At 42.5% G+C, this 14,881-nt stretch overlaps 1 protein-coding gene across 2 annotated transcripts in view; it reads left to right on the plus strand.

Annotated features, from left to right (window-relative positions):
- SPATA13 (spermatogenesis associated 13) overlaps positions 1–14,881 on the plus strand; it is a 144,003-nt gene that overhangs the window by 3,918 nt on the left and 125,204 nt on the right. The window lies entirely within an intron of this gene.

Consider the following 14,881-nt stretch of genomic DNA (forward strand, 5'->3'; position numbering starts at 1 on the left):
CTCTCTGTGCCTGCTCTCTCTCCCCTCTGGTGATGCTCTCTGTGCCTGCTCTCTCTCCCCTCTGGTGATGCTCTCTGTGCCTGCTCTCTCTCCCCCCTGGGGAGCTTTGACAACCCTGCAGAGTGTGAAGACATTGGTGTATGCTTTTCTTATATGTGGCTGAGGTGATCTGCTGTTGTCAAGATGTCTTTTGTGGATACAGGTAATAACCCATCCCATGGTCATCCTCTTAATAATGTGCTGGACATAGGACTGTGTTACTTTATCTAACCAAGACCTTAAAGGACCTTATTTCCTGGTCACAATCACTTCTGCTCTTTTCCCTGAAGCAGGACCACTGTGGTCTTTGCAGAACACATGAGAGGCCATGCATTGTAATTTTAGGGACCCTGCCTCAAAATACCTTCCACTCTAGCCTGCCAGATCTGGACTGAGAACCTCACCAGCTTCCTCACCCTCTGGACTAAGCCATAAAATTGGAGAACTCTGTAGAGCCAGATGTTCAGCTCCTTCCACGACAGCTGGCTGACGTCCCTCTTAATGCCATGGCAGAGTTTGTTTCCTAAGACTGACAAGCTCTCCCTGGAGAAAAGTAGAACATAGGTCTGAAGTGGCCAGACTGGAGAGTTCTGGTGGAGGGAAGCAACCTGAAAGGTCTCTGGGCAGGTGGCCAGGTTAGACTGCTTCCTCAGTCCCTGGCCACCCTGCCCTCATCCCCTCTCAGCTCCTCCCAGGGGCCCTGTCTGAGTAGCAGGAAGGGAAGTCTTTGCTCACTGTCTGGAGCAAGTGCAGGGCCAGGCCCAGCTTTTATTCTTACAGCACCAAGGACAGGAGGCCGGCAAGGATGTGTTCCTGGTACTACAGAACTTTGATCATAATCTTTCACAGAAAACAGGAGCAGTGAGCGGTTTGTTGTACTTGAATGTTAAAGTTACAATTCAGGCACGTTAAACACGTTTCTGAGGTCAGGCCCTAGGATTTAGTCCCCATAAGGTGATAGAGAGGGTGTGTCCTGAGTCCTGAACAATTTATACGTGTATTTTTAAACACATCTGATTTGTATGTTGGGGCTCTCTATGGCTGAAAGAAGAAACAGCCCGTGCTTTAGAAATATGGTCCTTATTCTGCTTTCCTGAGGGGTGGAGTGTTCTTATGTACTGTGTAAGCTGCTTTCTAATTCATCATGCATCGCCTTTCGGGGATTTATGTGGATTTGTAGGTATTGTTATCATAATTATAAGTGGTAATGCCTTCCATGTTGATTTGGAGGGACAAATGGATACCTGACCCTGTGCATCTTTTGTGAGCTAGATGTCGAAGATAGAAAGATTAGTCAGAAACAGCTCCTATTTCCAAGAAGAGGGTCACAATCCTGTGTAGACAAAGGTGAATATGTAAGAGCAAAGTGGTGAAAAGCACGGTGAATGTCGTGGTGGGTTTATGCCGAGGGTGTTGCGGACCACAGGGTTCTAAGGTCCAGGAGGGCTTCCTAGAGGAGGAGCTGAGTATAAAGCCTGGGCTGAGTCCTAATGGAGGGGCGAGCAGGGTGGCCCAGGAGCTGACAGAGGGAGGCCTCCATCTCTGGGGACAGCATGAGCAGGGGTGGGGAGGTGAATTTCAGCTTGGTGACTCTAGGTAACCTTGAACAGTTCTCTGTTGCCACAGCCCCGAGCTTGTCGATCATGATGCCTTCTTTGCACCTGAAGTGTGGTTCTAACATTTGTGACACTTAGGGATTTGTTAGAAAAGCAAATTCTAGGGCTCTCCCCTAGACCTATTGAATTAGATATTTTGTAGGAGGGCCCAGCAATCTATATTGAAACCTTCCATGTGATTTTCATGCACACTCACTTTTAAAGACCAGTTTTAGAGCATATGCTTTCTAGAGGTCCCAGACAGCTCTGTTTTCTCTGACTGCTAAACGAATGAGTGATATTGCGCGAACAGTGACTGTGTTTTTACCTGGTTGGGTTGTATATGGTTCCCCCCAGGTAGACTGCCAGCCACATTTCTTGGACTTCCTTTCCCAGTACACATCCTAACACTTCCTTTTGCCCACGCCGCATCACCTGAAATGATTCCTTAGTGTTTGGCAGTAGTTAGACAACCTAGTTCAGGTCTTAACTTTGTTGCTTATCAGCTATGTGGCCTTGGGAAGGTCTTTACCTCCCTATGCCTCAGATGCCGTATCTGAAAAGTGTGTGTAGTACCTGTGTCCGTCTGTTCCTGCTGCTATAACAAAATACTTTAGACCAGGTAATTTATCAAGAGCAGGCATTTATTTCTCACATTTCTAAAGACTGGCAAGACCAAGATCATGGTGCTGGAATTCAGTGAAGAATAGGGGTCTTCTTGTTCTTGAGTCTTCATGTGGCAGAGGGGGTAAAAAAGGCAAAAAGGACAGACACTGGTGTTTCTCCCATGGTGGAAGAGATGGAAGGGCCAGGCTGCTCTCTGAGTCCTTTTGTTTAAGGGCTTTAATCTTATTCACCCTCTTAATCACATCCCCAAATGCCACACCAGGGGGTTTAAGTTCCCACATATGAATTTTTGAGGGACACATACATTCAAACCATAGCAGTTCCCATCGCTCAGTCAGTGTTTCAGAAACTTTACAGCATGTTGGAATTGATACTGGATTTTTGACTTTGGATTTCCAGGCTCTCAGTCTCCACAATTTGATGAGAATCGATGGACCATAGGATGGACAGAGGTATTATTACAGCTCTTAAAGAGCCAAACCTTGCAGAGCAGGATAAGCTAGGTTTTATGTAAGTGTCACAGCTCTTACAAAGAGCCAAACCTCCTTGCAGGGCAGGATGCAAGTGTTACAACTCTTCCTCTTTCTCCCTTGGAGTCTGTGACAGTCTGCTGAGGTCTTGCTCTTCTGCTCTATCTTCCTGGATAATCTGAGATGATCTGCCCCTAGCCTCTCTGCTCAGGGGTTTATATAGGGGTAGTCATCCAGTGAGCTGAAAGCTGAGCTGATTGGTCTATAAAATAGACCAATTGGGAGCAGGATTGAAAATGGACCAATCAGGGATGCACTGGAGAAATCACCAGTGTTTTCCCCAATCCCTGGTCTTTTTTTGTTTCTGGAGCCTCTTGTGGGAGAGGAAAGCTTCCCCTTTTGCTCCAGCCTGCTGGTTTCTGTGCCAGCTGCTGCCAAGGCAGAGCCGGTAGGTCCTCTAGTGCCGCTCTATTGGAGCCTCTGGTGGGGGAGGGAAGCCCCCCCCACACCTTGCTGCAGCCTGCCGGTTCCTTTGCCAGCTGCTGCCACCAAGACAGAGGTAGCAGGTCCCTCAGCCCTGCTGGGCTGAGCTGGCTGAGGCGCCACTTTTCTGGTATCAGAATTACTGAGAGTCTTTAAAAACATTGATGCCTACTCCCAACCCCCAAATATTGTAATTGGTTTTGGATGTGATCTATGTACTGAAATTTTTAAGCACTTCCCAGGTGCAATCTAGTTTGGGAACTATTGTCATAGACTGTGGTGAGGAAGAAATAGTTGACCCTTTGTAAAATGCTTAGAAGAGCATGTCTAGCTGGCACATAGGAAGTGCTTGTACCTGTTTGTCTGATGGAGGAGGCTTCCATGATCACCATTCTGATTGTTTAATGAATGCTTTTTGAGTGTGGAGCACTTGTCAGTTTGGAGATCACCTGTGTTCCTTTCTTTTGGTCTAAGAGTTGGGATGTAAAGAGTGGCCTCAATGTGGTAGGTTTCCATGTCTAGTCCTGTAAGCTTTCCATCAGGCAAGGTACAGAAAGTGATGGTGATTACGGAGGACATAGGCACCCCTCACCTCCCCACCCCTGCCAGCTTTCCCTGGGTCTATTTTCCTTACCTTTGTGTGGTAATGACTTGAATTTTTAGAATGACCAGATTCTAAAATCATGAAATACTAATGTTTTACAATGTGGGTGGAAGTGTTAGTGTGACTTGGGTGCCCTGCCTTCTCTCATCAATCATTTGTACCTAAAATGCCAGGTTTCAATCATACCATCTATCCTTAGATTTGGTTTCTTCTTGTAACTCATCTGTCTTCTAAAATCCAATGTTATTATATTATAAATTATGTATTTCTGAACATTATTTGAAGGAATGTATAATCTTTTTTGCATATCTCATCCCATCATAAATATTCATTCCACCTTCATTCATTGTTTTATTCATTCAACAAATGTTGATGAATGCCTGCTTTGGATCCAACACTGAGCTAGCAGTTTTATCACTTTCCCTGCTGTGGGGAGACAAACATGTTTCTCTCTCTGTCAGCATATAAAGTATGTCTTTTCGTTTTGATTTATAGTGATTTATATTTATAATTTATATGTCTGTCTCTTATAGTGACATAATTACTCAACTTTAATGGTAGAACGTCTGAAGGACATTTTTCATGTTGACTTCATGGGCCTTCTTTGAACCCTGCTGAGATTAATTAAATCAAACCCCATGCAACAATTATCCTAAAATATCCTGACAAGTTATTAAAATGGAGTTTACCCAGGACCATAAGACTTGAGTAAGTGACCTGGGATCCAGGTTTAAGTTCTTTCAGTTTTTAATTTCTTTTAGTGCAGTATCAGTCCTGGGAATATGATTAAATTAATTTTATAAATGAGAAAGAGTTAAATTAAAGTGTTAAGAAAGTGTTAAATTAATTTTATAAATGAGCAATGAGTTCAGATCTTGAGTTTATGATTTGTTCTCTTTTTTATGGAAAAGTTAGATTATGTTTTTGGTTTTGTTTTGCTTTTTGAGCTTGCAATTTACTGATGTCGGCTGTTAGACTGGCCCTAATACATTTAAATGTGTGTTGCAAATGGAGATAATTGATTCACTATATTTGTTCTGCTGCTTAAATCCTAAGCAAAAATCTACCACTGGGGACACTTTTGTGTAGCCAGAACACAAGTAAGTCAGTATTATGGTAAAGACTGGCCTCCATTGTGTGGTCTTACTATTATCACTCCCGTTACCCACAGACTGAATAGGGTTTAGAAATACAGGCTGTCAAAGGACTTGCTCTTGCTTAAATGTTCCATGGATCCTTCTGAAATAACATCCCTCAAACCCCCATTCAGAACAAAAAATAAGGAAGGGAATATATTAATATCTGCAGCTTCAGTTATATTCAAAAGGATTATATATTTAGATAAGAAAAATGCATTTTAACTTTAAGAGCTTGAGGTTAAGTAATTCAAAATATACTATTACTAAAAAAAAAAAAAAAAAAAAATCACCACAATATTCTTTAAAATGGTGTGTTTTAAGATCTGCCAGACCTGCTTTCTGTGCTTTTTTTACCTTTGACTTTTCTAAAACAAATCCGAAATCCCCAGAGTGGACTACTCAGCTCATCTTACTGAAGAGCCTGCTTGTTTGACCAAGTTCAGTTCAGTCCTGGCGTTGGGGTGTCTCTTCATGTGTCCCCGGGCCACTCTGGTTTCCTACACTTCCTGGAAAAGGCTTGGGCTCTTCACTCTTTTGTGTCCCAGCTCCAGGACTTGGCTGTGATCTTGGGGTGGGAGAAAATGCTGTGTGGCAGAGCCAGAATCATGTGCTGTGTCCCATTGTGGTGTGGGAAGAGCCTGTGACCATGGAAAGCTCCCTGTTGAGTTCGGTCTTAGACTCCTGGTCTCACTTTGTGAATTAAACAGTAGGGCTCCTAAAAGGGAAAGTGGAGGCATTTATTTTTCATGACAAGTTGTAGCAACATGTGAGTAAGAAGCCTGAGTTAGAAACTTGTGGTGGGTGGGCTCAGTCTGGTTTTTGGGTTATATTTGTAGTGTTTCTTTTTTTTTTTTTTTTTGAGACAGGGTCTCACTATGTTGCCTTTGGTAGAGTGCTGTGGCATCACAGCTTGCAGCAGCCTCAAACTCTTGGGCTTAAGTAATTCTCTTGCCTCAGCCTCCCAATTAGCAGGGACTATAGGCGCTGACCATAACACCTGGCTGTTTTTTGTTGTTGTTGTTGCAGTTGTCCTTGTTGTTTTAGCTGGCCCAGGCCAGGTTCAAACCTACCAGCCCCTCCGATGCATGTGGCTGGCGCCCTAACCACTAAGCTATGGGTGCTGAGCCTTTTTTTTTTTTGAGACAATCTCACTCTAACGCCCGGGGTAGAGTATGGTGGTGCTTTCCAAGTAGCTGGGACTACAGGCACCTGCCAGAACACCCACCTAATTTTTCCATTTTTAGTACAGACAAGGTTTCTTGTTCAGGCTGATCTTGAACTCCTGAGCTCAAATGATCCTCCTGCCTCAGCTTCCTAGAGTGCTGCAATTTCAGGCTAAGCCACACTTCTGCCATATTTGTAGTATTTCTGTATTTCTGACTTCTCTTCTCACCAACCAGCAAGGAGAGAATCAGATCTGCTAGACCTAGAGCTGCCTGAAGGCAGACTCAGCCTTTCAGATGCAGTAGGTCCAGGCAGAATGTGCTATAATGCCCCCTCCTCTGGTCACCTTGGCTCCCAGACCATGAAGATGCAGTTGGTGGGAGGGGTGCCCACAGGTTTGCTGACGCTGAGCTCCTGCTCCTAGTGTCAGCAGTAACCCAGGTGGCACTCATCTCTTCCCTCCCTCTGGTGTCTCCTCCTCTCATTAAGAAGAGGGAGGAGTGGGAGGAGAATAATGAAGGTAACCTCCTCCACACCCTTCTCAGGCTAGACCCTCTTGCTTCCAGGAAGTGGGATGCAGGAGAAGTAAGAGAGTGCAGGTGGGTTCAGGCTTTGTGGGTTCCTGCCATCTCTGCTGTCTGGCTATTCCTCCTGTGGGTCACCAGTGCTTCCCAAGAAGTAGGAAGAGAGTGCTTCTGTGCCATGAACACCTGCCTTCAGAGGTAATCTTTTTGGAGGGAGCAAGAATTCTTTCTGCTTTTTATAATTCTTATTTTAGTGAAGTCTAACCTCTTTGTACCAAGTGCTTGCCCTCGATGGGTTCTGACCCAGAAGCCTTCAGGCAGTACCCAGAAGCATGAGTGGTTTGGCATGGTAAAGTCCCATCTTTAGCTTATCACATTTTAGGTCTCAAACATGTGCAGATGCATCGGTCAAGTCATGTTGATAGCATCGCCACTGCCAAATGAGTCTGATTCCGTAGCATAGTTTCTTAAATGTCCATGCTAGCATATCTGAAGGAAGTTATCACATTGACTTTCCTGGGGGCTATTATTAAACCTGCTGAGATTGATTAAATCAAACCCCATGCAAAGGTATTCTGTAGCATAGGGATTTATTAAATTTCAGTGCATGCTGGACTACTAAATTTGTATCTAAGTAGGTGATTATGTTTTTGTTGATACCCTTCTATAGGAGTCTAATTATCCTTTGTAAATTTGTGTGGGTGGACACTGCTTCGCTCTTAGTTTTCCTTTCATTTTGGGATGAGGACTCTCTCAAGGAAGAAGGAACTGCCTGTGGTAAGCAGGCTGGCTCTGTTTTCTAGGCTTTCCTGGAAAGTGCCCTCTGTGGAAGCCGCATCTTCCCTTCTGCACAGTGCAGCTCTGTTTCCTCACGTTGGGGCTTTTGAGGAACCCTTTGTACCAGTTGGAGCACTTTCCTTCTGAGAGGAAGATAGTGGGTATCTCTGCAGATCTGTCTGGGATAAAAAGATCACTGTGAAAGGAGACTGGTTCAGCAGGTGCCTCCATGGGGCCTTGTTCCCCTGAACTGGGGTAGCCTCTTCCTCCTAGTATATTCTGGGTCACCTGAAAGATCTGGGCAGCTCTTTTATCATTACTGAGAGAGGATCAAAAAAAAAAAAAAAAGTAAAAAACAGCTCCTGAAAGTGAATTGTTTATATTATTGCTTCTCCCAAACAGAACAGCATTCTTTGAGGTGATTGTTTAAGAGAGAACTGAGTTGTCCAGTGACCAGTTATACCTGCATTGTTATTCTCTTCCTAATGTAAGTTCATCTCTGCAGGATTCAGGAAGAATTAGCGTGGAACACATTTCTCATCGTTTTAATTGGAAACATACTTTCTGGTTGGGATCTCACAGCTTTGACCTCACAAACATGAGGTGTTCAGAAGCCACACACTAACTGTTCACTAGAGCTGGGCGGTGTTAGACTCTCAAGGAAATGGCTCTTGTGCCAGCTGAACTCAAAGGCAGTGCCCATCGGCTGCCTCATGTACTCCCTGCTGCTGGTTTTGCAGGAGCTAAAGGAAGGTAGTGAAGTGGTGACCCTCATCTCAGAACCTGCAGGGCAGATCTGACAGCACCTGCTGCATCCGAGGGGAGAGTGGAGTGAGACGCCACCACACGTGTCCCATGTATGGTTTTATAAGGACAGTAGCCTCATCTTACATTCCTCTTGCAGTGACGCAGATGACAAGGGAAGTGCTGTGATAGCTGGGTGAATGGTTTCAAAGGAAATGGGGTAGAGGCCCGATAATTACGTTGTCCTCATGGGAGGTGGCCACATGTACATGACGGATTGGTTGTCTGTGCTGGAATTCAGACAGACTTTCTTCTGTATTTGTCCTTGGTTTTCCTACTAAATCTGTTAATATGAGTGATGAGGTTTGGGTTTTCAAGAACAGGTCTCTGTAAAATAGTTTTGAACTTGTGGATTAAAGGCGTACCCCAATCCTGGTGATAAGTTGTGTGAAAGACAAAGCTATGGTGCATAGATTGGCGCATAGCTGGAGTGATGTTGGGACGGACTTTACAAAGAGGTGGCCAACATGCAGAGAATATTTTAAAACTATTCTATAAAATTTTATGGTGCATATTTTGTAAGCACAGGTACATTTAGCTATAATATCTCATTTTCCCCATGTATGGCGACTTCAGGGGCAACCCTGTATATGCCTTTTATTTCCTTTTCTTGCTTTATTGCATTGGCCATAGCATCTGTCTTTCACCATTAAGTGTAATGTTAGCTGTGTAGGATTTTTTTAGGTTTGCTTATCAAGTTGAGGACATTTCCTTCTATTCCTGTTTTTCTGAAAGTTTTTTTTTTTAAATGAAGAATGAGCGTTGAATTTTATCGAATCTTCTTTCTGTATCAATGGATATGAATATATGAATTTTCTTTAGCATGTTAATGTGGTGCATTACATTGATTAATTTTCAAGTACTGAACCAATCTGAGATTGCTGGATTAAATGGAATGAACCCAACTTGTTTTTGTGTACAATTATTTTTATGTTTTTCTGAATTCTGTTTTGTTTAGCATTTTTGTGTTTATATTCATAAGTGTTATTAGGCTACAATTTTCTTTTTTGTACTGTTTTTATCAGGGTTTAGTATCAGGGTAATACCATCTTCATAAAATGAATCAGAAAGTGTTTCCTCTACTTTCAGCTCCTGGAAAAGGTATTGTAGAATTGGTGTTAATTCTCTTTAAACATTAGGTAGAATTCCTCAGTGAAACCACCTGGGCCTAGAGATTTCCTTTTTGGGAGTTCTGAAATTATATATTCCTAAATTTCCTAAGTTGTCAAGTGTTGTTAAAGTTATCGTTTCACCTTATGTGAGTTGTAGTCATCTGTGTTTTTTGAGGAAGTGATCAATTTTGTGCAAATTGTCAAACTGATGTGTGTAGAATCGTTCATTTTATTGTCTTTTTTTTTTTTTTAAGACAGAGTTTCACTTTGTCCCCCTCAGTAGAGTGCTGTGATGTCTTAGCTCACAGCAACCTCCAACTCTTGGACTCAACCCATCCTCTTGCTTCAGCCTCCCAAATAGTTGGGACTACAGGTGCCCCTCACAACACCTGGCTGTTTTTTCTATTTTTAGCAGGGATGGGGTCTTGTTCTTCCTCAGGCTGGTCTCGAACTCCTGAGCTCAAGCACTCCACCCCCTGAGCCTCCCAGAGTTCTAGGATTATAGGCATGAGCCACTACTCCCAGCCATATTGTTGTCCTGATGTCTGCAAGGTCTGTAGTGATAGCCTGTTTTGTTCCTGATGTTGGTTTATCATGTCTTCTATCTTTTTTTCCCTTTGTTAGTTTTGCTAGCAGCTTGTCAATTTTATTGATCTTTTCAAAAAATCAACTCTTTGTTTAATTGATTTTCTCCCTTGCTTTCTGTTTTCAATTTCTTTTATGTTGGCTCTTACCTTAATTATTTTCTCCTACTGCTTGCTTTAGGTTTATTTTGATCTTTTTGTACGTGCTGGAAGTGGGAGCTTAGATTATTGTTTTGACCTGTTTCTTCTTTTCTTATATATGCATTTTTGTACTATAAGTTTCCTTCACAGCAAGCACTGCCTTAGCTATGCCCCACAAATTTTGGCCTGTGGATTATTTAGAAATATGTTGTTCAGTTTCCAAGTATTTGGAGATTTTTCGGTTATCTTTCTGTTACTGGTTTCTAGTTTAATTTTGTTATGATGGGTGAACAGGTGTGTCGGATTTAAGTTTTTCTAAATTTGTTGAGATTTGTATTAGGCCTGGGATATTGGTCTCCCTTGATAAATGTTCTGTGGGCAGTTGAAAATAATGCTGTTCAAGGGTGGAGTGTTGTATAATTTGCTAATCCTGTAGGCTGGTGGTGGTAATCCTGAGGCTGGTGGTGGTGATCCTGAGGCTGGTGGTGGTGATCCTGAGGCTGGTGGTGGTAATCCTGAGGTGGGTGGTGGTAATCCTGTAGGTTGGTGGTGGTAATCCTGTAGGTTGGTGGTGGTAATCCTGAGGTGGGTGGTGGTAATCCTGCAGGTTGGTGGTGGTAATCCTGTAGGTTGGTGGTGGTAATCCTGTAGGTTGGTGGTCGTAATCCTGAGGCTGGTGGTCGTAATCCTGAGGCTGGTGGTGGTAATCCTGAGGCTGGTGGTGGTAATCCTGAGGCTGGTGGTGGTAATCCTGAAGGTTGGTGGTGGTAATCCTGAGGTGGGTGGTGGTAATCCTGTAGGTAGGTGGTGGTAATCCTGTAGGTTGGTGGTGGTAATCCTATAGGTTGGTGGTCATAATCCTGAGGTGGGTGGTGGTAATCCTGAGGCTGGTGGTGGTAATCCTGTAGGTTGGTGGTGGTAATCCTATAGGTTGGTGGTAGTAATCCTTTAGGTTGGTGGTGGTAATCCTATAGGTTGGTGGTGGTAATCCTTTAGGTTGGTGGTGGTAATTCCGCAGTGGTGTGTTTTGTTGTGGAGTGTTGGTAGTGATGTTTACTTTTGTTGTTGTTGTTGTTTGTTTTTGGTAGGAAAAGGGGGAATAAAGATTGGGTAGCAGAGAATTTGAAGTCATATTGTCTAGCAAAAATAGGCTAAAAGTCTACATTGCCAATTCAGGGAAATTTTGGTAATCAACCCAGAAGAGAAAGGAGTTAATATTCTGTTAATAATTTAGGTACCGAAGAGGGCCATTTCATTGCACCGTCATTTTAAAATTAGAGAACCTGGAGAAAGTCAAGCTTGATGTCAAAAAGAGGTCAACAGCTAAACTTGCCAAATCGGACTGTAGGAAAAATATATGTTTCAAGGTTGTCTAGATTGCTTCTTGTTGAGAAATATTTATGAGTTAACCACCTTAAGTTTTACTGAGTACTTATTCAATCATTAATTTAATTAGACCCAGAACAGGGAAATGAGTTTTTTATATAAAAGCTAGGTTATTCATGTATTCTAAACAAGTTGTCAACTGCTTCCTGTGTTCAGACGTAGTGCCGGTCCCTGAGGATATAAAAATAGAGAGACACAGATCTAAGTATCTTTTTTTCTTCTCCCATAGAAGAGAGAAATCCCAATGACTTCCAAGAAGAGTGATGACTGAGATGGATGTGTCACTTAGTTCAATGTAAGAATTTCACATTGTATATCGAAGTAGTACGCTGAACCCCATAAATGAGCATCAGTGTACAAAGTTATGATTTAATAAAAAAAAATTTTAAAAAAGAGTGACTGCTAGAAAACATGAGTAAATTCAACTTTGAAGATTATTTTAGTTTCAGATGCTGTAGCTTAAATTTGAAAAGTAACATTAAAAATGCTTTGCTGAAAAACTACTTGTTTTATTATGTGGTTACGTGGTCACTCTCAATCCAAACTAGAATGTTTTTTGCCTGTTTCCTGTGTGCCCGGCACTGAAGTAGGTACAGGGGCTCTGAGTTCGCTCAGCCCCAGGGGTACTTCCTTCTTAAATCTGACTGTTACAAAGATAAAGGCCAAGCATCTATTTCTTAGGCTTTATATCCATTTTTGTTTCATTTCTTAAGAAATAGAAGCCGCCATGTGCTCAAGAAAAAATTATTTACATCTGTCATTTGAGTAACCTGATTTTATAAGGACTGTCAGCACAATTCACATTAAACTTAAATGCAAAGAGATCTGGTACCAATACTGAAGTGACCTCATGTTTTGTAAATATACCATTAAACCTGTTTTTCCAGGTACAACTTCAGAAGGACAACAGAGACCTTGGTCTATTACTTTTCATTTGCTATGAACAAAAATTTAGAAAGTACAGCTTATAAATAAATCATAGTATTTGCTCTCCTTTTTCCCCCTCCCATGACATCACCATTTCCCTCTAATATCTGCTTTTTGGATCACAAAAACATGTTATTTTCCCAGGCACCCAGGTCTTGTGATTAATGGAGCCAAGTCCAAGGACAAGATAAGCACACTGGGTCCTGGCGTGAATCCTAGACATGACCCTCAGTGAAGTCTTCTTTCTCTCACCTTGGGACTGTTTAATTCAATTTACTGTGATTTCTGTGACAAAAGCGGCTGGTAATTCTCTAAAGAAATTCCATCTGTCTAAATAAATAATAAAATTATTGGTTGATTTGCTAACTTTCTTTTTTTTCTTGAGACAGTCTCAAGCTGTTGTCCTGGGTAGAGTGCTATGGCATTACAGCTCACAGCAACCTCCAACTCCTGGGCTCAAGGGATTCTCCTGCCTCTGCCTCCTAAGTAGCTGGGACTACAGGTGCCCGCCACAACGCCTGGCTATTTTTTTTTGGTTGCAGCCGTCCTTGTTGTTTGGCGGGTCCAGGCTGGATTCGAACCCACCAGCTCAGGTGTATGTGGCTGGCACCTTAGCCAGTTGAGCCACAGGCGCCGAGCCAGATTTGCTAACTGTTAATAGATAATAAGCTCACACTATATCATTTTATTAACAAGTCTCCTCTGTTCTCCTTAGTATTACATATAAAAAGAAGTTGAAAATTGTATTGTTGTTGGGTGGCACCTATAGGCCAGTGGATAGGGTGCCGGCCACATATACTGAGGGTGGCGGGTTCAAACCCAGCCCAGGCCAGCTAAAACAACAATGACAACTACAACCAAAAAATAGCTGGGCATTGTGGGGACACCTATAGTCTCAACTACTTGGGAGCTGAGGCAAGAGAATCACATAAGACTCAAGATTTTGAGGTTGCTGTGAGCTGTCATGCAACAGCACTCTACTCAGGGCACAGCTTGAGACTCTGTCTCAAAAAAAAAAAAAAAAAAAAAAGAAAATAGAAATGTGGTAGACATCACCATTGCTTTACTTCTGATTTCATTTGTTTTTGGAGACAGAGTCTCACTCTGTTGCCCTTGGTAGAGTACTATGGTGTCATAGCTCACAGCAACCTCAAACTCTTAAGTCTTATGTGATTCTTTTGCCTCAGCCTCCTAGCTGGGACTATAGGAGCCCACCATAACTCCTGGCTATTTTTTGGTTGTAGTTGTCATTGTTGTTTACCTGGCCTGGGCTGGGTTCAAACCCCCCATCCTCTGTGTATGTGGCTTGTACTGTAACCACTGTGCTACGGGCCCTGAGCCTACTTCTGGGTTTCTTTTCTTTCTTTTTTTTTTTGTAGAAACACAGTCTCACTTTGTTGCCCTCGGTAGAGGGCTGTGACATCACAGCTCACAGCAACCTCAAACTCCTGGGCTTAGGTAATTTTCTTGCCTCAGCCTTCTGAGTATCAGGGACTACAGGCGCCCAGCACAATGCCTGGCTATTTTTTTTTTTTTTGGCCGGGGCTGGGTTTGAACCCACCACCCTCAGTTTATGGGGCCGGCATCCTACCTACTGAGCCACAGGTGCCTCCCCCTCCTTCTGGATTTTTAAGTGAAATCTTTCTATTCTTAAATATTGAAAATGAATTCCATTTTTAAAAATGTCCCTGGGTAGGCCAAACACGTCATGGATACTATCAGAGTCTGTTTGGGCTGCTGTACCAAAATACTATAGACTTAGGTGGCTTAAACAGCAGAAATTTATTGCTCACAGTTCTGGAGGAGGCTGAAAGTCCAAGATCAAGGGGGTGGCAGGTTGAGCATCTGGTGAGTTGGTTCTTGGTTCATAGATATTGCTGTCTCATTGTGTCCTCCCATGGTGGAATGGGCATCTTGTAAAACTGAAACTGCCTATTAAACAACAATTTCCCATTTTCCCCTCCCAGCCCCCGACAACATCCATTCCGCTTTTTGTCTCTATGTCACCAACATTTTTTTATGTCTGTCTTTTCAATTCTAGCTATCTAGTATCTCACTGGGTTTGATTTGCATTTTGCTGATGTATGATCATGTTGAACGTCTTTTCATGTGCTTATTGGCTATTTGCATGCCTTTGTTGGAGAAATGGCTATTCAAGTCCTTTGCTTTATTTTATTTTTATGTTTTAAAGAAACAAGGTCTTGGATCTAGGCTAGAGTAGGATGGTCTGGCAGCTTCAAACCCCTGGGTTCAACCAGTCCTTCTATCTTGGCCTCTCAAAGTACTGGGATTACAGGTGTGAGCCTTGCCCATTTTCCACTTTTTAATTGGGTTGTTTTCCATTTTGTTGTTGAGTTGTAAGAGTTCCAAATTTATTCTGGATATGTAGATCAGATTATGATTTGCAAGTATTTTATCCCATTCTGTAGGTTTTCTTTTTACGTATAGTGTTCTGTGTATCAGAATTTTAAATTTTGATGAAATCTAATTTAGCTTTTTTTTTTT

The sequence above is a fragment of the Otolemur garnettii genome, unplaced genomic scaffold, assembly GCF_000181295.1.
Source record: "Otolemur garnettii isolate 467f Iridium unplaced genomic scaffold, OtoGar3 scaffold00106, whole genome shotgun sequence".
Taxonomy (NCBI): Eukaryota; Metazoa; Chordata; class Mammalia; order Primates; family Galagidae; genus Otolemur; species Otolemur garnettii.